Below are 25,384 nucleotides of genomic sequence, written 5' to 3'. Positions count from 1 at the left end.
TTCTTCTTTGGAAGAAATCAAACATCCCTGATTTTTATTCAATTCTCTCAACATGCCCTGTGTCACTGACTTTCCTGGCAGTATAGACCATAAATGCCCAGGGTAATCCATGAATTATAGCTGTGGTCTGGCAGAAATTACTTAACCTTTCTGGGGATTCATTTTTTCCTTATCAACAAAAATTTGAAACACCACAACCACCACGATAAACCATTTATCGAGCTATTATTTTGTATCAGGCAACATTCTAAGAAAATTACTCAAAATAACTCATGTACGATTCCCTGCTTCCCTACTTACTATTACTTTTTCAGTTGTCAGATGAGAAAATTGAAAAACAAAGTGTTTAAGTCTAAGGTCACACATCTAAGAGTGTTGGAGCTAGAATCCAACAAATTCATGTGGCTTCTAAGTTTATACCCTCAACATTTATGGTATACTGCCTCTATTATAAGCACCCTGGCTCTGTTAATGATGGCCAAAAAATTTTTAACAGATGAGTGCTATGGAATTTTATCTGTTACCCATTTTTAAGGCAAATGACATTAGAGATACATTGATTGAATAAAAATGGCTGTTTTTTTTTCCCCCCGCCACCCCCCCCCCCCTCCTTTCCTCCTATCCTTGCACTGGGACTGAAAACACCACAGAGAAATTGAGACTTTCTTGAACTTAGTTTGGTAATTATTTTAAAATATTTTACAAAAAAATTTAAGTTCACACTTCTTAGGCAACTAATAGATTGCATAGATGACTGTATACATTTTAAATTTTCCAGGTGAGTCTTCTCTTCTATATTGAAATCATACTTTATTTTCAATGATTTTTCAGTGATTTTCTACCATACTCTCTTACTTCTGTGGTAACATATCTCAAGATTAAAAAATTGAATAATTTTTAAATACTAAAATGAGAAAACCTGAATTCCTTTATAATCAAATTTGGAGATCATTTTAGAAGAAATGGGAGATCATTATCCATAGAAATACATCTTTTATAATTGAAAGATTATTTGCTACCTTATGATTCTGTATTTTAGTTGTATTTTTATACCTTGAGCTCTCCTTCCCTGAATCATGAATGTTTCTAAACTTTCAAGACGATTTATCATAAGGAAATGTTAAAAGGTAAAGAGGTAAAACAGAGTCTCTACCAATAAAATACAGTAATTTTTTCATTTTTATTTTAGGTTCAGGAGTATATGTGCAGTTTTCTTATACAGGTAAATTGCATGTCACAGGTGTTTGGTGTACAGATTTTGTCACCCAGGTAATAAGCATAGTAATCAATAGGTAGTTTTTCTATCCTCACCGTACTCCCATTCTCCACCCTCAAGCAGGCCCAAGTGTCTGTTTTTCCCTTCTTGGGTCCATAGGTACTCAATATTCAGATCTCACTGATAAGTGAGAATGTGCTGTATTTTGTTTTCTCTTCCTGTATTGGTTTGCTTAGAATAATGGCTTCCAGCTTCATCCATTTTACTGCAAAGGACATGATAATATTCTTATATTCTTTTTTATGGCTGCTTAGTATTCTATGGTGTATATGCACGAAATTTTTTTTTTTTTTTTTTTTTTTTTTTTGAGACAGAGTCTTGTTCTGTCACCCAGGCTGAAGTGCAATGGTGCAATCACGACTCACTGCAACCTCCACCTCCTGGGTTCAAGCGACTCTCCTGCCTCAGCCTCCTAAGTAGCTAGGATGACAGGCACACGCAACCATGCCTGGCTAATTTTTATTTTATTTTATTTATTACTATTATTATACTTTAAGTTCTAGGGTACATGTGCATAACGTGCAGGTTTGTTACACATTTATACTTGTGCCATGTTGGTGTGCTGCACCCATCAACTTGTCAGCACCCATCAACTCGTCATTTACATCAGGTATAACTCCCAGTGCAATCCCTCCCCCCTCCCGCCTTCCCATTATAGGCCCCGGTGTGTGATGTTCCCGTTCCCGAGTCCAAGTGATCTCATTGTTCAGTTCCCACTTATGAGTGAGAACATGCGGTGTTTGGTTTTCTGTTCTTGTGATAGTTTGCTAAGAATGATGGTTTCCAGCTGCATCCATGTCCCTACAAAGGACACAAACTCATCCTTTTTGACGGCTGCATAGTATTCCATGGTGTATATGAGCCACATTTTCTTAATCCAGTCTGTCACAGATGGACATTTGGGTTGATTCCAAGTCTTTGCTATTGTGAATAGTGCCGCAATAAACATACGTGTGCATGTGTCTTTATAGCAGCATGATTTATGATCCTTTGGGTATATACCCAGTAATGGGATGGCTGGGTCATATGGTACATCTAGTTCTAGATCCTTGAGGAATGGCCATACTGTTTTCCATAATGGTTGAACTAGTTTACAATCCCACCAACAGTGTAAAAGTGTTACTATTTCTCCACATCCTCTCCAGCACCAGTTGTTTCCTGACTTTTTAATGATTGCCATTCTAACTGGTGTGAGATGGTATCTCATTGTGGTTTTGATTTGCATTTTTCTGATGGCCAGTGATAATGAGCATTTTTTCATGTGTCTGTTGGCTGTATGAATATCTTCTATATTTGTAGTAGAGACGGGATTTCACCATGTTGGCCAGGCTGGTCTGCAATTCTTGACCTCGTGATCTGCCCACGCTGGCCTCCTAAAGTGCTGGGATTACAAGTTTGAGCTTTATTTTTTGACTTTTTATTAACAGCCATTCTGACTGACATGAGATAGTATCTCATTGTGGTTTTGATTTGCGTTTCTCTATTGATCAGAGATCTTGGGCTTTTTTTTTTTTTTTTTCATATGCTTGTTGGCTGCATGTATGTCTTCTTTTGAAAAGTTTCTATGTCCTTTGCCCACTTTTTAATGGAGTTTTTTGGTTTTTTTCTTGTAAATTTGTTTACATTCCTTACAGATTTGGGGTATTAGACCTTTGATGGATGTGTAATTTGCACTTATTTTCTCCCATCGTGTAGATTTTCTGTTTACTCTGTTGATAGTTTCCTTCGCTGTGCAGAAGCTCTTTAGTTTAATTAGACCTCATTTGTCCATTTTTGCTTTGGTTGCAATTGCTTTCGGCATGTTCATTATGAAATCTTTGCCAGTTCCTATGTCCAGAATGATACTGCCTTGGTTGTCTTCCAGAGTTTTTCTAGTTTTGGGATTTTTTGATTCTTTACTCCATCTTGAGTTGATCTTAGTAAATAGCATAAGGAAGAGGTCCAGTTTTAATTTTCTGCATATAGCTAGGCAGTTATCCCAGCACCATTTATTGAATAGGGAGTTTTTGTTGGCTTTGTTGAAGATCAGATGTTTTTAAGTGTATGGCCTTATTTCTGGGCTCTCTATTCTGTCCCTTTGGTCTATGTTTCTGTTTTTGTACCAGTATCATGCCATTTTGGTTACTGTAGCCCTGTAATATAGTTTGAAGTCAGATAGTGTGATGCCTCCAGCTTTGCTCATTTTACTTAGAATTACTTTGGCTATTTGGGCTCATTCAATATGAATCGTAAAATAGTTTTTTCTAGTTCTATGAAGAATGTCATTAGTTTGACAGTAATAGCATTGCATTGGTAAATTGCTTTGGGCAGTACGATCATTTCAGTGATATTGAATCTTCCTATGCATTATCATGGAATGATTTTTCCATTTGTTTGCCATCTTTGATTTCTTTGAGGATTGTTTTACATTTCTCATGACAGAGAACTTTCACCTCCCTGGTTACCTGTATTCCTAGGTATTTTATTTTTTGTGTGGCTAGTGTGAATGTGATTGCTTTGCTGATTTTGTTCTCAGCTTGGCTGTTGTTGCTGTATAGAAATGTTACTGATTTTTGTACACTGATTTTATATCCTGAAATTTTGCTGAAGTTGTTTATCAGCTGAAGGAGCTTTTGGGGTTTCCTAGATATAGAATCATGTTATCTGCCAACAGGGATAGTTTGACTTCCTCTCTTATTTGGTTGCCATTTCTTTCCTTCTCTTGCTTATTGCTCTGACCAGGACACCCAATACTATGTTGAACCGGCAAGATAAGAGCAGGCATTTTTGTCAGTTTTTGGTTTTCAAAGGGAATGCTTCCAGGTTTTGACCTTTCAGTTGGCTCTGGATTTGTCATAGATGGCTTTTATTATTTTGAGGTATGTTCCTTCAATACCTGGTTTGTTGAAAGTTTTTAACATGAATCATGTTGAATTTATTAAAATCCTTTTATGTGTATACTGACATGATCATGTGGTATTGGTCTTTAATTCTTTTTATGTGATGAATCACATTTATTGATTTGCATGTGTTGAACCAATCTTATATCTCAGGGATAAAGCCTACTCTATCATGGTGGATTAGCTTTTTGATGTGCTGCTGCATTTAGTTTTCTAGTTATTTTGTTGAGGATTTTTGCATTATTTCCATCAAGGGTATTGGCCTGAAGTTTCCCTTTTTTTGTTGCATGTCTCTGCAAGGTTTTGATATAAGGATGATGCTGTCCCCATAGAATAAATTAGGGATGAGTCCTTCCACCTTGATTGTTTCTAATAGTTTCTTTAGGTATGGTGTCAGCTCTTCTCTGTACATCTGGCAGTGGGGGCAGAAGGTTGAGGTTGTGAGAAAGCTTTAGAATAAGATGAGTAGAAAATGATATCTTGACTAATCTTCATGGAGAGGTGAATAATAAAGGTCTAGTCCTGGGCTTTGTTTTATTTTGTTTTGTTTTGTTTTTTGGTATGTAGGCTATTTATTACTGATTCCATTTCAAAGCTTATTGTTGGTCTGTCCAGGAATTCAATTTCTTTCTGGTTCATTCTTGGGAGAGTATATAAATCTAGAAGAAATATCCATTTCTTCTAGATTTTCTAATTTGTGTATGTAACAGTGATCATAGTAGACTTTGATGGTTATTTGTATTTCTGTGGGATCAGTGGTAACATTCCCTTTGTCATTTTTAATTGTGTTTATTTGGATCTTCTCTCTTTTCTTCTTTGTTGAGAGCTCTCAATGTCTTCCCTCTGAAGATCTGCTAGGAATGTGCCAGTCTTCCCAACATCCTGGTTCCACAGTAGGAGATGTTCTTCCTGGCTGTGTCTAGTCAGCCATCTTGGAATAGGAATTGAGTTTTGCATTTCTATTCAACTTGCCATCCTGTGCCTTTTCATTGGTGCATTTAATCCATTTACATTCAAGGTTAGCATTCATATGTGCTGATTTAATCCTGTCGTTATGTATTACCTTGTTTTTATGCAGACTTGGTTGTGTGGTTGCATTATAGAGTCACTGGTCTAGGTAATTACATGTGGTTTGGTAGCGGTTTGCAACGGTTTCTGTTTCCATATTTAGCAGTCCCTTCAGGACTTTTGTAAAGCAGGTCTGGTAGTATTTAATTCCTTCTACACCACTTTTCTGAAAAGAGTCTTATTTCTACTTATGAATCTACTTTGGCCAGCTATAACTTATTTTGGTGGAAAATTCTTAGCTTTAAGAATGCTGACTGTACACTCCCAATCTCTTCTGGCTTGTAGTTTTTCTGCTGACAAGTCTGCTGTTAGCCTGATGGGGTTCCCTTTGTAGGTGACCTTCTCCTTCTCTCTAGCTACCTTTAACATTCTTTCTTCCATTTCAACCTTGGAGACTCTGATGGCTATGTGCCTTGGGGATGGTCTTCAGGTGTAGCATTTTGCAGAGGGTCACCGCTTTTCCTGAATTCGAATGCTGACCACTCTAGTGAGGTTGGGGAAATTTTTATGGACAATATCCTGAAATATGTGTTCCACATTCCTTGGTTATCTCCCTCTTTCAGGAATGCCAGTCAGTCATAGATTAGGTCTCTTTACATAATCCCGTGTTTCTCAGATATTTTGTTTATTCTTTCTAGTTTTTATTTTTGCCTAACTTAATTATTTCAGAGAACTGGTCTCTGAGCTCTGAGATTCCTTTCTCAGCTTGCTGATTGATTCTGTTAATACTTGCGAATGCATCATCAAATTCCTACAGTATATTTTCCAGCTCTATCAGATCACTTTGTTTCTTTCTCATAATAGCCATTTTGTCTATCAGCTCCTGTATCCTTTTATTGTAATCCTTAGATTCCTTAAATTAGCTTTTGACTTTCTCCTGAGTGTCAGTGAACTTTATTCATAACCATATTTTGATTCCATGTGTGCTATTTCAAACATTTTAGTCTGCTTAAGAACCATTGCTGGCGCACTAGTGTGATCATTCGAGGTAAGAAGACACTCTGGCTTTTAGAGTTTCCAGTATTCTTGCACTGGTTCTTTCTCATCGGTGGGCCTGGTGTTTCTGTAATCTTTGAAGTTGCTGTCTCTTTGATTTTTTTTTTTAATTTTATTCAGTTTGATCTCCTTTGGTGATTGTAGTATAAGGTGGCTTCAGTCGACTGGCTTCATTTCTGGAAGATTTTAGGGGGTCAAAGCTCAGCTCGGGACTCCTGGGCTGCATGCTTTTACTATCCAGGGCTGGTATCACGCCTCCAACTTCGTTATCTGGCCCCTCAAAGTTAGGAAATCTGCTGCGCTGGAAGGGCCCAGTTGTGTCTAGACCACTGGTCACCAAACTCCAATGGATGGTGCCAGCCAGAGCACTTCAGCAGGCAGTGGCATCAGGGTCCTAGCTGATTTGCACTTGCACTGCTGCACTTGTGTTGGAGTGCCAGCAGGTGCAGGGGTGCTGGCTTCTATGCAAGTGTGCGCAGCAGTGGCAGCATGGCATGAGGTGGGTGGAAGAGGGCCTGCCATCATCCGTGCATGTGTTTGCACCAGTAGCAGTGGTGGCACAGGGGCAGAGCTGGCAGGCAGAGTGCTGGCTGGTACCCTCTCTATATGTGTTTATATAGGTAACACATGCAGGGCAGGGGGGCAAGGATGCTCGCCTTTGTGGGTAGGTTCATGCCAGCAGTAGTGTCAGTGTCGGGGTGAGACTCTGCCAGGTGCAGGGTTGATAATATCCATGAGCACCAATGCACTAGCGGCAATGGTGGTACTGGGGGGAGGGGGTGGAGCCACTAGTCTCCTTGTCATGCCTTCATGTTGGTGATGGTGGTGCAGCATTAGAGGTGGAGTACACTCATGCAGGCAGCAGTGGCATGATGGGGTGCATGCATACATGCTGGCTGTCAGGGAAGGCTAGGTGAGATCCACCCATGCACAGACAAAATAAGGAGTGACCATGGGTAACTGTGTGCCGGCAAAGTGGCAGAGGAGAAGCTGCATTCAGGGGAGGGCATGGGTAAGCTGGTACATGTCGCTGGGGCTACCCTGCTGTAGCTCTCTGACATGTGCCATCTGCCATTGCAGAAGCTATAGTGTGGTCCCTATGGAGGCACCCCAGCTGAGTATCCAAGGCTGAACCGCAAGTAGGCATGGCCAGGCTTGGGCCTTCAGAGAGTCCAGCAGATAAGTAGTTGTTCAGGCTGGACCAGCTCCATCTCACAGACAAGACCACCGTGTTCTGTTCGTCTCTGACAATCCCCTTGAAGCTAAAGTCTCCCAGGGGAGTAAGGCCAGCCTTGAGGGATGGGCATTCCTGGCTGTGCTCCACTATAGACACTCTTACACCAAACCCTCTGGGCTCCACAACAGCTGGAATTCTGTCCCTATTACCTCTCTAAGCAGCTCTTACTGCCAGCTCAAGTGTCCTGCTGCCAGGACTCCAGAGTTTCCAGAGAAGAGCAGTTCCTTTCTTGTGTACTCAGCTCACCCATTCCACAGGAGTGATTCAGAGCCCAGAATGAGTCCTGGTGCACAATAGCCCTGTTCAGGATTCCCAGCTTCCTTCCCCTTCAGCCCAGCATCTGCGTCTTCCCTCCGTCCTCTCTCAATGCCCTCCCTCCAAAGATCTGCACAGAGTGAACCAGTCTTCCTGATGTCCCAATCCCTTGGTGACAGGCTTTCGTCCTGGCTGCATCTACTCACCCATCTTGAGAGTCTGAAGATTTTTTATATAATCTATTAACATCTTCTTTTATCTTAGTAAGGAAGACTTAAAATAGTTAAGAATATTTTTAATGGATTATTCTATATTATCCAATTAAGACCTAAAGCCAAATTAAATACATAATAAATTAATTCCATTTCAAAAAAGTTTGTATCTTTAGAATTTATCTTGCTATTTCTTGGGAAAATGTCCAGTATTTCTTAGAAAAGAAAAAATAGTCATGGAAATTGACTTTTATAATCCACCTCTCCATGAGGATTAGTCAAAGTGTCATTTTCTACTCATCTTATTCTGAATCTATCTTCTCAGCTTCAACCTTCCGCCCCCACTGCCCATCTCTCACCACTCCTCATCACAATAGATAGTGGGCTAAGTCCCTGCTTGCTGACTATCCCAGACTTTCAATCCACAATTGTCAGCCTCAAAAAATATTGAAATGTTTTAAAAATCTATATTGTAGGAAGTTTTTCTTTTTACTTTTCCCCTGGGAATAATTAACCTAGTTTAAAGATGCTTCTTTCCAAATTTTTTGAAATAATTTTGTGGAAAAAATAAGTGGAAGAATAAATGATACACATTTTTCCAATTTATTAAAGTATGTTTCTTACTGACATAATTGTAGTTTTCACTACTAAGTTCATTACCACAGAGAAAGGAGTTTTGAGTTCTGTTAATACCTGCTGAGAAACATGTCTACTTTGGACATCATACATACATTCAAAAGTATGTCTCTCAAATTTTCCTAGTTTGAGATTTATACCCTTCCCTTAACTAGCACTCGAACTAACTACTATGAAATAACAAAAAGCCAAACAAACAAACAAAAGACATGGATGGTTTCTTCCCTGGAGTTCTTGTGAAGGTTTAAATATCAATTTCTGTATTCCAGGAACTGCTCTGGGGATACCAGGACTCTTTCAAGCTTTTATGATCATTCTGGATGAGTAAGTGCTTTTGTTGTGGGAAGGTGAAGTCTCGCTAATGTTATCTCTTACTAAAAGCGAACTCAGAGATATCACAAGGAAAAGCCATCTTTGGATAATTTCTGTTTCATACCCAATGTTATCTCTTACTAAAAGCGAACTCAGAGATAGCACAAGGAAAAGCCATCTTTGGATAATTCCTGTTTCATACCCACATATACAAATATCAGCTACTCTTTTCTGCTATTTTTGGGTGTTCATTGAATTACTACAAAACAATCTATCTGGAAGTTGGGATTCTGCCATATTTCCTGATTCTATTGTGCATCTAATGGGATCTTAATTTTAAATTTACTTGCTTTTTGACCAATCCATCTTGGCACTGTGCTTGCTTTTATTTATTTTTAGTTATATTTCCATAAGAAAAAATATTATAATTACTCTAGAATATTTTACATTTCAAAATAAGTTTCATTTTTTCAAAATTTACCCAGTATTATACTACAGAAATGTTTTATAATTCCAAGCTTCTGAAACTATTTATATATGTCAAATAGTGATCAAAATGCTGTTTGAAACAAATAAAAATTTATCATTGAAAAATAGTCTTATTAGTTAAAGCTTTCTTTCATAGCTTATTCCAATTTTAAATTAAATCTATTGAAATCCTTTAATTGATATTTGAATTCTATTTGGCCATTAGTGACATGCAGAAAATTCTTATCATTGTATGTTTATTTTGCATCCAGCTAACTTAATAGGCTGCCTTAGAATTCATCTTAGTTTTTCAGTTGATCTTGTAGGTTTTTCTAGGTATATGATCATATAATGAGTTTGGTTATAAAGGTAACTAGCTTCCTCTTCCCTTTCCTAGTGCTGTGGTTACTTTGTTTCTGACATTAATATGAAGGTCTCCAACATGTCTTGTTTAATAGTATGGTTGTTACTATTCTACATAAATGAGATTTATCATTTAAAAAGTGTATTTGACTCACAACAGATGTTGGATTTTATGTCATTTAAACATCTAAATAGATGATAAATTTTTATTTTATGTTTTTTATCTTAAGGCTATGTGATGCAGGTGCAATTACTTTTTTATCTTAAAACCATTTGATATGAATGCAACTACTAATATTGTACCATTTTTATTTCTTAATATAAAGCAGAATTCAGGTAACATTTTACTTAGGATTTCTTCATCTCCCTTTGAGAAATTGATCATACACACACAAACTTGTGTTGTATCTGTTGTAATAAACTTTCTCAGTTTTTACCATTAATACTATGCAACAGTCTTAAGAATTGAAGGTTTTTCTCATTTTATTTTGGCAATGTAAGTAGGCTGATTATTTACAATTGAAAGAAAATGGGGTGAGCATTTGCTTGACTGAAGTTAATGGAGATCTGCAAAATAATTGATATAATTGTTGGTTATATAATTATTTTGATTCCTCAAAATTAAAGTAGAATTTTTTTTAAGGGCTTTCTTTGTGTTTTAGCTCATCTTCAGTTCCTCATGATAAATGTTATGTGTACAGAATATTAGATCATGTTCTCTTATAATCTGATGCTAAGAGGGACTCAGGAAGCTTTTTGCATCCACTTAAAAATAAAATGCTGCTGTTTTCTTGCTAAAAAAAAAAAAAAGAAAAGAAAAAAAGAAATATTCAATGAGTGTATATATGTGTTTTGGGGAACTTTGCCAGAAGTTCCTTGCCCATTATTTAATACTACGTATGTCTCATACTTAGTTGTGAATTACTGAATACTTTAAGAGGTAGCAATGACGGGAACGTACTGCAAATATAGTTGCTATGGAAATATAAAAATAATTGAAAAACTACTGTGAAGGAACTAATCCTGTCACTGTCTGAATCTATTGTCTTTTGTTAGGGATAAAACATGATGTCTTTTTCATTATTATGTAATGATTATGACTCTGCTAGATTTTATACATCATCTTGAGTTAGACTTAAGTTCTAATAAATGTGTTTGCACTTTATATTTCTAAATGTTGTAATTATTTTCCTTATGTTTTATTTTTCCTTATAAATTATATATATAAATTTTAATGATACATGAGATTATCCCATGTATTAATAATCACATCTCTATTATATTTTTAAAATAATTAACATATAGTTTTGTTTATTAAACTATTTGTATCTTCCCTTTTACTTTACTCCCCAATGAACCAGATTTTGTACTGCTTAATATTATGTGCTCAATTGTGTCTAATCCCCAGTGCCTTAGTATGCGATCTTGTCCAAAAAACTGGGTCTTTATAGAGGTATTCAACTTAAAATGAGGTCATTAGGATGGGCCCAAGTCAATATAACTGGTATCCTTAAAAAAGGGGGACATTTGGACACAGATACAGACATACACGAAATAAAGTGTGAAGACCGGGGAGAACTCCATGTGGAAATGGCAGAGATTGGAGTGGTGCATCTAGAAGCTAATGAAAACCAAGGATTGCTAGCAAATTACCAGAAGCTAGAAAAGAGACATGAAACTGACTATCCCTTACCCACTCATAAGTAACCTACACTGCTCACATCTTGATTACATATTTCTGTCCTCCAGAGCTGAGACTATAAATTTATGTTGTTCAATATTCTTTCCCTTGGCTTCCTAATTTTCTATCTCACTTCCTATCTGTAATTTCCATGTTTATCTATATCATGGATTTCATTTTCATCAGTATCCATATTGCTGTATCCTTCCTTGCAATCTAGTTTTAAATTTATCTATTTTTTTATGTAAAATGTATCTTTCATATCTACTATTCATTATATAATCAACCTGAATTCTTATATTTTTGTCTTTTTTACTCACTAAATTACTTTTCATTTTTAAAATGAATCAAAATTTTATATGATGAAGTGCATAAATCTTAAGGATACAGCAAAATTACTGTTGGCATTTTTATCCATCCAGATAAACAGAACTTATTTCATGGAGATAATTTTTGTTTATGTCATGACATGACAGCTCTAAAATTTTCTTAGTTGGTCATCAATAAATTATGTCTATGATTTGCTTGTATAAACCCCTCTTTTGTTATTAACTTTTATCTTCTCTCTAGATCTACTCCTTTATAAATACCACATTAATTCCTGTGATTTCAAACATCATTTACTTAAGGAAAAGTAGATCCTACTCAGATCAAAACTAGTGTAAACTAGTGTGAACTGCATATACTTTAGCTCAATTTCTCTTTTTTTTCTTTTTTTTTTTTTTTGCCATTTAGTTAAGATTTTCTGACATCTCTGTGTCTCATATTATAGGGGAATTTGAAATATAAGTTATTTATAAAGTCTTCTCCAAATTAATCTGAGACCAAGGGGTCAGCAACAGATTCTAGGCCAACTTTAAAATATATTTACTGATTTTTTAAATATACAAAATGGATAAAGTTAATTTAAATGAGCATATAATAAAACATTCGATAATAATTTATGTCATGATTTTTTAAGTTACAAAATTTCATCTACAGTATCATAAAATGTCACCCAAACTACAAAATTTATCTTTAGTACATCAAAGATATCTTTATGTTATTAAATATTAGTTTTGCTAACCTGTATAATCCTCAGTTATAGTATTCTGTGAAGAGTTAGTGAGAATATTTTTATGGTTTTATGACAAATTTAGGGTATATTTATTTGCTGTTATTCCTTATTCCTGGTTTTGTTGAAATTTCAGGATTTCAAAAAACATAATTTTTTTCTGTGTTATTCTAGGAAGAAAGTTATGCTAGGTTTTATAATAAGTAAGTATAGTAAGTAGCACCAAAATTTGGTGCTGTAAGATTATACCTGGTCTATAATACTTGACCTTTTAATCTTTATTTTAAAATTTAATATGTTTTCTTTCGATTACATTGTTATTTAAGCCATGCTATATTTGCCATTTTCCTAATGTGATTATTTTTAAAATAGGTGAAAGCATTTGAAGAAAGGCAAGTTGTATTGAAAAAGCAATCTCATATAGGCAAATATGCATATGAAAATATTTTTATGTAAAATAAGAATCAATTTTGGAAATGTAGAGCAAAGTAAAGCCAAATTAAAAGAGAGAGAGAGAGAGAGAGAGAGTGTGTGTGTGTGTGTGTGTGTGTGTGTATATATATGCACTGTAGTGGGTCAAACATGAAACATCTGTTCACAAAATAGCTGCTCTAAATGGAACTTAGACAACGTTATTTTGGAACTTTTTTAAAGCATGAACTTTATACTATAAATAGGAAGCCTCATTTATGAGACTGATATAGTTTGGATGTGTGTCCCCTTCAAGTATCATGTTGAAATGTGATTCCCAATTTTGGAGGTGGGGCCCGGTGGGAGGTGATTAGACCCTGGGGACGGATACCTCAGAAATTGTTTAGCACCATCCTCTTAGTGATAAATGAAATCTAGCTCTGTTAGTTCACCTGAGATCTGGTTGTCTTAAAGAGTCTGGGATCTCTCCCTTCTGTCTCTCCCTCCCACTCTTGCCGTGGGACATACTGGCTCCCTGTCACCTTCTGTCATGATTGAAAGCTTCCTGAGGCCTCACAAGAAGCAGATGCTGGCACCATTCTCCTATAAAGCCTATAAGACAGAGAGCCAATTATGCCTCTTTCCTTTTTCTTTTTTATTATACTTTAAGTTCTGGGGTACATATGCAGAACGTGCAGGTTTGTTACATATGTATACACGTGCCATGGTGGTTGGCTGCACCCATCAACCCGTCATCTACATTACATATTTCTCCTAATGCTATCCCTCCCCTACCCCCCAACCCCCCGACAGGCCCTGGTGTGATGTTCCCTTCCCTGTATCCATGTGTTCTCATTGTTCATCTCCCACTTATGAGTGAGAACATGCAGTGTTTGGTTTAATGTTCCTGTGTTAGTTTGCTGAGAATGATAGTATTCAGCTTCATCCATGTTCCTGCAAAGGACATGAACTCATCCTTTTTATGGCTGCATAGTATTCCATGATATATGTGTGCCATATTTTCTTTATTCAGTCTATCATTAATGGCATTTGGTTTGGTTCCAAGTCTTTGCTATTGTGAACAGTGCCGCAATAAACATACATGCTCATGCGTCTTTACAGTAGAATAAATCATAATCTTTTGGGTATATATGCAGTAATGAGATTGCTGGGTCAAATGGTATTTCTGGTTCTAGATCCTTGAGGAATCGCCATACTGTCTTCCACAGTGGTGGCTGAACTAATTTACATTCACACCAACAGTGTAAAAGTGTTCCCATTTCTCCACATCCTCTCCAGTATCTGTTGTTTCCTGAGTTTTTCTTTTCTTTTTTGAGATGAAGTCTTGCTCTGGTGCCCCAGGCTGAAGTGCAATGGCACAGTCTCAGCTCACTGCAACCTCCGCCTCCCGGGTTCAAGTTATTCTTCTGTCTCAGCCTCCCTAGTAGCTGGAATTACAGGCACCTGCCACCATGCCTGGCTAATTTTTGTATTTTTAGTAGAGACGGGGTTTCACCATGTTGGCGAGGCTGGTCTCGAACTCCTGATCTCAGGTGATCCGCCTGCCTCGACCATCCAAAGTGCTGGAATTACAGGCATGAGCCACCACTTCCAGCCGTTTCCTGACATTTTAATGCTCACCATTCTAATGGGCATGTGATGGTATCTCATTGTGGTTTTTATTTACATTTCGGTAAAGAGCAGTGGTGATAAGCTTTCTTCATGTTTGTTGGCTGCATAAATGCCTTCTTTTGAGAGGTGTCTGTTCATATCCTTTGCCCACTTTTTGATGGGCTTGGTTTTTTCTTGTAAGTTTGTTTACGTTCTTTGTAGATTCTAGATATTAGCCCTTTGTCAGATGGATAGATTGCAAAAATTTTATCCCATTCTGTAGGTTACCTGTTCACTTTGATGATAGTTTCTTTAGCTGTGCAGAAGCTTTTTTGTTTAATTAGATGCCATTTGTCAATCTTGGCTTTTGTTGCCATTGCTTTCAGTGTTTTAATCATGAAGTGTTTGCCCATGCCTATGTCCTGAATGGTACTGCCTTTCTAGGCATTTCTTCTAATACCATTTCTAGAAGAAATAGGATTTCTTCTAGGATTTTTATAGTTTTAGGTATTACATTTCAGTCTTTAATCCATCTTGAGTTAATTTTTGTATAAAGTGTTAGGAAGGGGTAAAGTTTCAGTTTTCTGCATATGGCTAGCCAGTTTTCCCAATACCATTTATTAAATAGAGATTCTTTTCCTCATTGCTTGTTTTCGTTAGGTTTGTCAAAGATCAGATGGTTGCAGATGTGTGGTGTTATTCTGAGTCCTCTGTTCTGTTCCATTGGTCTATATATCTGTTTTGGTACCAGTACCATGCAGTTTTGGTTCCTGTAGCCTTGTAGCATAGTTTGAAGTCAGGTAGCATGATGCCTCCAGTTTTGTTCTTTTTGATTAATGTTGTCTTGGCTATGCGGGCTGTTTTTTGTTTCTGTATGAAATTTAAAGTAGTTTTTTCTAATTGTGTGAAGACAGTCAATGGTAGCTTGATGGGGATAACATTGAATTTATGAATTACTTTGGGTAGTATGCCCATTTTTGTGATATTGATTCTTCCTATCCATGAGGATGGAATGGTTTTCCATTTGTTTGTGTCCTCTTATTTCCTGGAGCAGTGGTTTGTAGTTCTCTCCTTGAGGAGGTTATTCACATCCCTTGCAAGTTGTATTCCTAGGTATTTTATTATCTTTGTAGCAATTGTGAATGAGAGTTCAGTCATTATTTGGCTCTGTTTGTCTATTACTGGTGTATAGGAATGCTTGTGATTTCTGCACATTGATTTTGTATCCTGAGACTTTGCTGAAGTTGCTTATTAGCTTAAGTAGATTTTGGGCTGAGATGATAGGGTTTTCTAAATATACAATCATGTCATCTGCAAACAGAGACAATTTGACTTCTTCTCTCCCTATTTGAGTACGCTTTATTTCTTTCTCCTGCCTGACTGCCCTGGCCAGAACTTCCAATACTATGTTGAATAGGAGTGGTGACAGAGGGCATGCTTGTCTTGCACTGGTTTTCAAAGGGAATGCTTCCAGTTTTTGTTCATTCAGTATGATATTGCCTATGGGTTTGTCATAAATAGCACTTAATATTTTCAGATACATTCTATCAATACCTAGTTTATTGAGAGTTTTTAGCATGAAGGGGTGTTGAATCTTGTCAAAGACCTTTCCTGCATCTATTGAGATAATCATGCTATTTTTGTCATTGGTTCTGTTTATGTGATAGATTGCATTCATTTATTTGCATACATTGGATGAGCCTTGCATCCCAGGGATGAAGCCGACTTGATCGTGGTGGACTTCTTTTCTTTATAAATTAGCCAACCTCAGGTATTTATAGTGATGTAATAATGGACCAATAGAGTCATAACTCTCATTTTCCCAGGTCCATAAACTCATCAAGTCATTTTCCTTTCTGTAGTCTCTAATCTCTCACATAGAGCTATAATCACTACACGTAACTTGGAAGTATTGAGGGAGGGTCATATATGAATATACAGAAAAGTAAATTATAGGTTTCTAGTGTATATAAGTATTTACTATTGTTGGTAATATACTCATCTGTTGACTGCTGTATAAAAATGCCAACTTTCTTTTTTGTTAAGCAGAGAAATGCTTGATATTAGAATGCCTATGAACAATACAGGAAGAGGCAATTAACTGGGCAAAATGTGACAAATTTAGGACAGGGAGGCAGAGTGGGAAGCTATTTAACATCATTTGGTACTATGAACGCCAAAATATCAGTAATTTTTTATACCTGATAGTTTAATGGCAAACAATACAAAATAAATGAATAAAAGATTTTCTTATGTAAGTACAGAAATAGCTAAATAAAAATGAAAAAAAAAAGATTTTCCTGGTTAATTGCATCAAGTTTTTACCTCATTCTGATTATACAAATAGAGCATTTATTATGCAGAATATATTTTAAAGGGGTTTAAAATAGAAACTATCATTAAATGTTTTATGACTTGGGAAACGCATGATATCACTAAGGCAACAAAGGTTATACAAATAGTATAAAATGCCATTTTTTATGAAGTCTGCAGGCTTCATTAAAAATAACTAAATATCACCTCTTTTATGAAATATTAAAATTTATATTATAAATATATTTTTAGAAATTCTTCATAAGGTTATCTCCAATTTATGCTATTCTCTAAATATATATTTTTATTTATTTATTTATATATATTATCAATTATACTAAAAGGATGATCCTTTCCAGGAATGTGATTTATGGGCATATTCAACCATGCTTTACATTTTCCCCTTAAACTAATCTATAAAGAGATAGGCTTCAGTCAGTGAGCATTGAAAGTTCTTCATTGATCTTCAGAGTAAAATCTGTTATTGTTTCACATGGCATGCATAGTCGCTGTACAAGCCTTTGTCAAAAACAAACAAAAAAATCAACAGCCTGCATTCTAGGCAAGATGGAGTAAGAGACACCAGATTTACTCTCCCTCTTAAAACAAAAATAGATAAAACAGCTTTTAAGACTTTAGAGATCAGGCAATAAAAAATGATAAAATCCTTGAGAGACAAGGAACACATGAGGTGAGCCCTATAATTGCCTCAGAGTACTTCTAGGAGCAGGGAGCAGGAACATAGCAGAGTCTGTTGGTCTCCCTGAGTTGAGGAGATGGAACTGAGCATCTCAAGCTACACTAGACATTGTACTCAGAGAAAGATATCTCAGAGGATACAACTGCACAGAGAAAAAGTTATACTCTGCAGTGGGTCTTTTGAAAAATTTCCTCAAGAGTGCTAATACATGCATATGCAAAAGCTGAGGAACAGAAACACCTAAAAGGTTATGAGGAGAATCTTTAGAACTCACACAGGACCAGGAATAGCTATTCCCACCAACCAAAATGGAAAACTTCATAATTCATAGGCATTGGATAGAGTACTCAGCAATATTTTGACTCTGTACGTAAGCTAGATTTTTATTAAAGTTGCCATGGTCTTGTCTAACAAAGCCTTTAACCAAGACTTCAGTGTATCAAACTATTCCAAAGGAACTGAACTACATTGCTGTACAAAGCTTAAGAATATGTATAGGAATACAAAAATATGCAGCACACAAGATGATTAATTTCATAATGACTGGCATCTAACAAAAATTTACTAAGAACACAAAATTAAGAAATGTTAATATAAACAGGAGGGAAAAGCCAATCAATTGGAATTAATCTAAATGATATACAGATTAAGAAATTTGTAATCAAGAACAATAAGACATTTTAATAAATATATTCCTTGTGTTTAAAAAGCTATAAAAATATCAAGTATATAAATAGAGACATAGATGATTTTCTTTAATGTGCATATTCAACTTTTGAAGGGAAACTGAAGTTTGAGTTTAAAAATACACTAAAAGACAGAAATTGCAAATTACACATTGCAGATGAGTGAACTTCAAGATTTGCAGTACAGTCTACCCAAAGTGAAATACAGAGAGAAAAGAGAAAAACGCTGACAGAGCATCATTGGGCTGTAGGACAACTTTAAGCAGTTGAATCCACAGTTTCAAGATGTTCAGTAAGACTACAGTGAAAGAAACATGAAGAGAACTACACCAAAGCAATCAAGTTACTTAAGAACAGTGATAAAGAGAAAATCTAAAAGCAGTCAGAGAAAGCAGACATCTTGTGTATAGAGGAAATAAGGTTAAAATGAAAGCAGATTTCTCATGAGACACAAGGCAAGGGAGAAGACAAACATTTTTAAAGTAATGATCAAGCCCACACATACATACACATGCATACAAACAAAAAATCTATTAACCTCGAATTCTATATATCATGCAATTATTTCTTTCAAAAATGAGGTTGGGGTAAAAATTTTTTGATATAAAAAAGCTAAACAATTTATCATCAGCAAATCTAAACTATAGAAGATATTAAAGCAAGTTCTTTAGACAGAGGATAATACAATATGTACATTTTTATCTATATAGCAGAATACAGAGCACCAGAAATATATAACGATGAGGGTAAATATAAAATGCTTTTTGATTAACACTTAATTAAACACCTTTAAATTGATTAAAACTGAAATAAAATAAAATAATTGTGGGCATAGTTTGAAGAGAAGTAAAGTATACCGTTGTAATATAGGTGAAGTACTATAATGTCACTAGAAACTAGACTCATAAAATTATCATTAAGAAAGTAGAGCCCAATATAGGGCTTTAATAAATTAGCAAAAAGGAAAAAACAAAACCGTAACAAATATCCAGTCAATCTTAAGGTAGACAGAAAGGAGAAAAAATGATCAAAGAGTAGATGGTAAAGTTAGAAAGCAAAAACTAAGGTGGTATATTTAAAACAATTACAGTAATGTGCCATTTAATAACAGTGATAAGTTCTGAGAAAAGTGTCATTAGGCAATTTTATCATTGTGTGAAGATCAGAGATTGTATTTACATAAATGTACATGGTATAGCCTACTACACACAAAGGCTATGTGGTACAGCCTATTGTTCCTAAGCTACAGACCTGCACAGAAAGTTACTGTCCTGAATAGTCTTGGTAATTGTAACACATTGATAAGTAAGTGTATATCTAAACATGGAAAAGGTACAGTAAAAATATGGTTGAAGATAAAAAATGGTGCATCTCTGTAGGGAACTTACCATGAATGAAGCTTGTGAAACTGGAAGTTCCTCTGGGTGAGTCAGTGAGTGGTGAATAAACATAAAGGCCTAGGACATTAATATACACTACTGTAGATTTTATAAATACTGTACACTTAGTTTATACAGTTTATAAAAAAATATTTTTTGGAGGAGGGAGCCAAGATGGCTGACTAGGTGCAGCCAGGGTGAGCTTTTCACCAAGATACCAGATCATCAAGAAGACTGACACATTCCAAGAAGCTCTTCAAAAGGAAACCATTGAAAGTGAACAGAAGGAAGAAGCAGACCCTGGGCTGAAAGAGAAGGAAGCTGGGAACCCTGCACAGGGATGCTGAGCACCAAACACCTCCTTGTGCCTAAGTAACTCCTGGGGAAAGAGTGAGCTAAATAGGCATAGAGCACCCCACTGTTACCAAGGACCTCTGGAATCCCTGCTGCAGGAGTCCCCACCACCCACACAGACATTTGAGCTGGCAAGGAGAGCTGCTTGGAGAGTTGGTATGGATAGGACACTGGTATGCACAGAGCGTAGGGGGTTTGATGAGAGAATGACTGTGGTGGAACATGGCCAGGGATGCCCATTTCCCAAGGCTTGCCATGCTTCCATAGGTGACTTTGAGCTTTGTTGACTGTCGAACCTAGACAGAACAGGACTGTCTTACCTGTGGGATGGAGACAGTCAGATCTGAGTGCTTCCCTTGCCTGACAGTCTCTCCCAGAGCCCCTGCCTGGTCACACTCACTTCTGGCATAGCCTCAGATGCTCAGTTCAACCACTTTCCATGGCCACTGCCATAGTTCTTTCAACAGCGGATCTCACACTAACCATCAGAGAGCTTTTCCAGATGTGCCCCACCAACGTGCACTTGCCCACAGTCTCCCTCCATTGCTTTTTTGGCATGCAAGCAGACCTCACCACACAGCTGCTCTATCCCACCAGTGCACATGCATGCATGGTTGCTGCCATTATGTCATTACCAGAGCATGTACACAAATTAAGACCCCATTGTCACCACTCTAGTGAAGTACTTTTGCCGGCACCTTCCATCAGAGTGCTGTTGCCAGTGAACAGGTAACACCTCAGTCCCTCTGTCACAGCAGGTACTTAACATCAAGGGGCTAGAGAACTGCAGGGAACCAAAGGCCTGTGGGACATGACCAACTCAGCATTCTACTGAGGCTTTATGATCAAACAGCAAACTGTTTATCATGAATAGTGGGACATCTAGAGAATGTAGTCTTGCAAGCCTACTCTGGAGCCAGCAGCTGACCCCTTCTTCCACCCGCCTTCTCACTATCTCTTTTGCCTAATAAATATGGAGGGCTATGTAAAGCTCAGGGCACTTTTCCACTAGAGGCAAGGTGCCCCCGACCCCTTCTTCCAAATATACTCTTTTGTCTCTTGTCTTTTACTCCCGCATTCGCCCACTTTGTTCAGTCCACCAGTGATCATGGCAGGTTACATAGCGGCACCCTGAACAGCGACAGAATCAGGTGCTCAACACAGAACAATGTCATGGTCCTATTCCTAGACCCCAGGAGTAGAGCAGGCAGCCCAGGAGTTCTGAGCTGAGTCCTGGTCCCCTCAGATCATTCAGAAATAAAGCCAGATGACTAAACATATCTTATACTAAAGTCAATCCAGGACATCAAAGAATATAAAATCACAAAGCCATATTTAAAAGACAGTAACTTCAAAGATTAAAAGAACACCAACTCATACAGATAAGAAAAAAAAAAAAAAAATCAGTGTAAGAACTTGGTCAACTCTAAAACCCAGTGTCTTCTTACCTCCAAATGGCTGTGCTAGCTCCCCAACCATGGCTCTTAAGCAGACTTAAAAGGCTGAAATGACAGACATAGAATTCAGAATCTGGACAGGAAAGAAGACCACTGAGATTCAGGAGAATGTCAAAATCCAATCCAAGGAATTTAAGGAATTCGGTAAAACAATATAAAAGCTGAAAGGCAAAATATCATTTTACAGAAAGAACCAAACTAATCTGATAGAGCTGAAAAGCTCACTATAAGAATTTCATAATTCTTATGATGAAATTGAAAGTGTTAACAGAAGAATACAGCAAGCCGAGGAAAGACTCTCAAAGCTCGAATATCAGTTTTTTGAATCAATTCAGTGAGACAAAAATAAAAAACAAAGAATTTTAAAGAGTGAACAAAACTTCTGAGAAATATGGGATTACATAGAGACCAAACGCATGACTCACTGGTATCCCTGAAAGAGAGGGAGAGAGAACAAGCAACTTGCAACACATATTTCAGGATACTGTCCACAAAATTTCCCCACCCTTGCTAGAGGGGTTGACTTTTTAATTCAGGAAAGTCAGAGAACCCCTGCAATTAACTATATAAGATGACCATCCCCAATATATATAATTATCAGATTCACCAAAATCCATGTAAAACAAAAAAATATTTAAGACAGCTAGAGAGAAGGAGCAGGCCATCTACAAAGGAAGGCTAACAGCAGACCCATCAACAGAAATTATCAGGCTAACAGCAGACCAGCTAACAGAAACCTACCAGCCAGAAGAGATTGGGCCTGTATTCAGCATCCTTAAACAAAAGAAATTCTAACAAAGAATTTCACATACAGCCAAACTAAGCATCATAAAGAAGGAGAAATAAATTCTTTTTCAGACACAAGCAAATGCTAAGGAAATGTATTACCACCAAAACTGCCTTACAAGAGGTCCTTAAGAGGGGGCAAATCATGGAAGTGAAAGACTGCTATCTGTCATCACAAAAACACACTTAAGTATATAGCCCACTGACACTATAAAGCCACTACACAATCCGGCCTGCATAACAATAAAAACACAATAACAGGATCAAATCTGTACATATCAATATAACCTTGGATGTAAATCAGCTAAACACCCCACTTAAAAGGCACAAAATGTCAGGTTGGACAAAGAAGCAGGACTGAAATATATGCAATCTTCAAGAGACCCATTTCACATGGAGTGACACGTTTCAGCTCAAAGTAAAGGGATACAGATAAATTTACCAAGCAAATGAAAAACAAAACAGGGCATGTGTTGCTAATTCTCAATGCAGACAAAACAGATTATAAACCAACAATAGGCCAGGCACCATGGTCCATGCCTATAATCCCAGCACTTTGGGAGGCTGAGGCAGGCAGATCACTTGATCTCAGGAGTTCAAGACCAGCCTGGGCAACATAGTGAAACCCAGTCTCTACATAAAATAGCCAAGTTTGGTGGTGTGCACCTGTAATCCCAGCTACTTGGGAGGCTAAGTGAAAGGATGGCTTGAGCCCAAGAGGCGGAGGTTGTAATGAGCTGAGATTTCGCACTTCTGCAAGCCAGCCTGGGTAACAGAGCCAGATCCTTTCGAAACACACCAACAGCTAACAAACAAAAACAGTCAAAGGGACAAAGAAGGACAATACATAATGATAAAGGGTTGAATTGAATAAGAAGCCTTAACTATCCTAAATATAAATACGTCCCACACTGGGGCACCCCGATTCATGAAACAAGTTCTGAGAAACTACTAAGAGATTTTGATAATCACACAATAATAGTAGAAACCCAACCGACAGTATTAGACAGATCATTAAAGCAGAACACTAACACAGATATTCAAGACCTAAACTCAACACTTGATCAAATGGACTGAATAGACATCTAGGGGATATTCTACCCAACGACAAAAAAATGTACATTTTTAATATCTCCACATGGCACATACTCTAATATCGACCACATTCTCAGCCATAAAGAAATTCTCAACAAATTTTTAAAAACCAGTATCAGCAGGGTGTTGTTGTAGCTCATTCCTGTAATCCCTGCACGTTGGGAAGCTGTGGCAGGAGGGGTGCTTGAGGCTAGGAGTTAAAGCTCAGACTGGATAACAGTGTGAGATCCTGTCTTTACAAATATTTCAAAAATTAGCAGTATATGTGGCATGTGTCTCTACTCCCACATAGGAAGCTGAGATGGGAGGATTACTAGAAACTAGGAGTTTGAGTCTGCTGTGTGCCATGATCATGCCACTGCACACCCGTTTGGGCTACAGAGGCAAATCCTGTCTTTAAAAAATAAACAAACAAACAAACAGAAGAATCATTCCATCCACAGTCTCCACAACACAATAAAGATAGAAATCATTCTCAGCAAACTATTGCAAGGACAAAAAACTAAACACCACATGTTCTCACTCATAGGTGGGAATTGAACAATGATAACACTTGTACATAGGAAGGGAACATCACACACTGGCGCCTGTCATGGGGTGAGGGGAGGCGGGAGAGATAGCATGAGGAGATACACCTAATGTAAATGACAAGTTAATGGGTGCAGCACACCAACATGGCACATGTATACATATGTAGCAAACCTGCATGTTGTGCACATGCACCCTAGAAGTTAAAGTATAATAATAATAATAAAATAGAAATAAATACCAAAAACATCTCTCAAAACCATACGAGTACAGAAAAATTAAACAGACTGCTCCTAAACAGCTTTTAGGTGAACAATGAAATTAAGGCAGAAATCAAGAAATTCTTTGAAACTACTGAAAACAAAAATACAACATATCAGAATTTCTGGGACACAGCTAAATCAGTGTTAAGTGGAAAGTTTATAGCACTAAACATCCACATCAAAAAGCTACAAACAGTCCCAAATTATCAACTTAATAATACCTAAAGGAACTGGAAAAACAAGAGAAAACCAACCACAACACTAGCAGAAGGAAAGAAATAAAAACAGAAATGAACTGAACAAACACGAAACATAAAAAAACATACAAAAGGTCAACGACAGCAAAAGTTGGTTCTTTGAAAATTAGATTGATAGACCACTAGCTAGACTAATAAAGAAAAAAAGAAAAAAAGACAAGGATGCTTGCTCTCTTGACTTCTTTTCAGCATAGTTCTGGAAGTCTCAGCCACAGCAATCAGGCAAAAGAAATAGGGAGAATCCAAATAGGAAGAGAGGAATTTGAACTATCTCTCTTTACTGACAATGTGATTCTATACTGAGAAAATCCCATAGTCCTTGCTCAAAGATGCCTGTATCTGATAAACAACTCCAACAAAGTTTCAGGATAAAAAATCAATATACAGAAACCAGTAGCATTTCTATACAGCAATAACATCCAAGGGGAGAGTCAAATCAAGAGCACAATCCCATTCACAATAGCCATAACAAGAATAAAACACCTACAGATATCCCAGTCAGGAAGGTGAAAGATCTCTATAATGAGAATTACAAAACATTATTCAAAGAAATCAGAGATGGCATTAGAAATGGAAAAAAATTCCATGCTTATGCATAGGAAGAATCAATATTGTTAAAATGGCTATACTGTCAAAAGTAATTTACAAATTCAATTCTTTTCCTATAAAACTACCAATGACATTTGTCACAGAATTAGAAAAAAATTTCTAAAATTCAAAAGGAACCCAAAAAGTGCCTGAATAGCCAAATAAATCCTAAGCAGAAAGAACAAAACTAGAGGCATCACACTATCTGACTTCAAGCTACACTACAAGGATACAGTAAATAAAACAACATGGTACCGGTATAAAAACAGACATATAGACCAATGAAATAGGTTAGAGAAGCCAAAAATAAAGCCACATACCTGTAACCATCTGAACTCTGACAGGGTCAACGATTCAAACAATGGGAAAAGGACTCCCTATTCAATGAATGGTGCTGGGGTAACTAGCTAGCCATAAACTGAAAATTGAAACTGGACCCTTTCCTTACATCATATACAACATACACACACACACACACACACACACACACACACATAAATCAACTCAAGATAAATTAAA

This window comes from Trachypithecus francoisi, unplaced genomic scaffold (genome assembly GCF_009764315.1).
Source record: "Trachypithecus francoisi isolate TF-2019V2 unplaced genomic scaffold, Tfra_2.0 Lachesis_group17, whole genome shotgun sequence".
Taxonomy (NCBI): Eukaryota; Metazoa; Chordata; class Mammalia; order Primates; family Cercopithecidae; genus Trachypithecus; species Trachypithecus francoisi.
Note: the sequence above shows the minus strand (reverse complement) of the source record.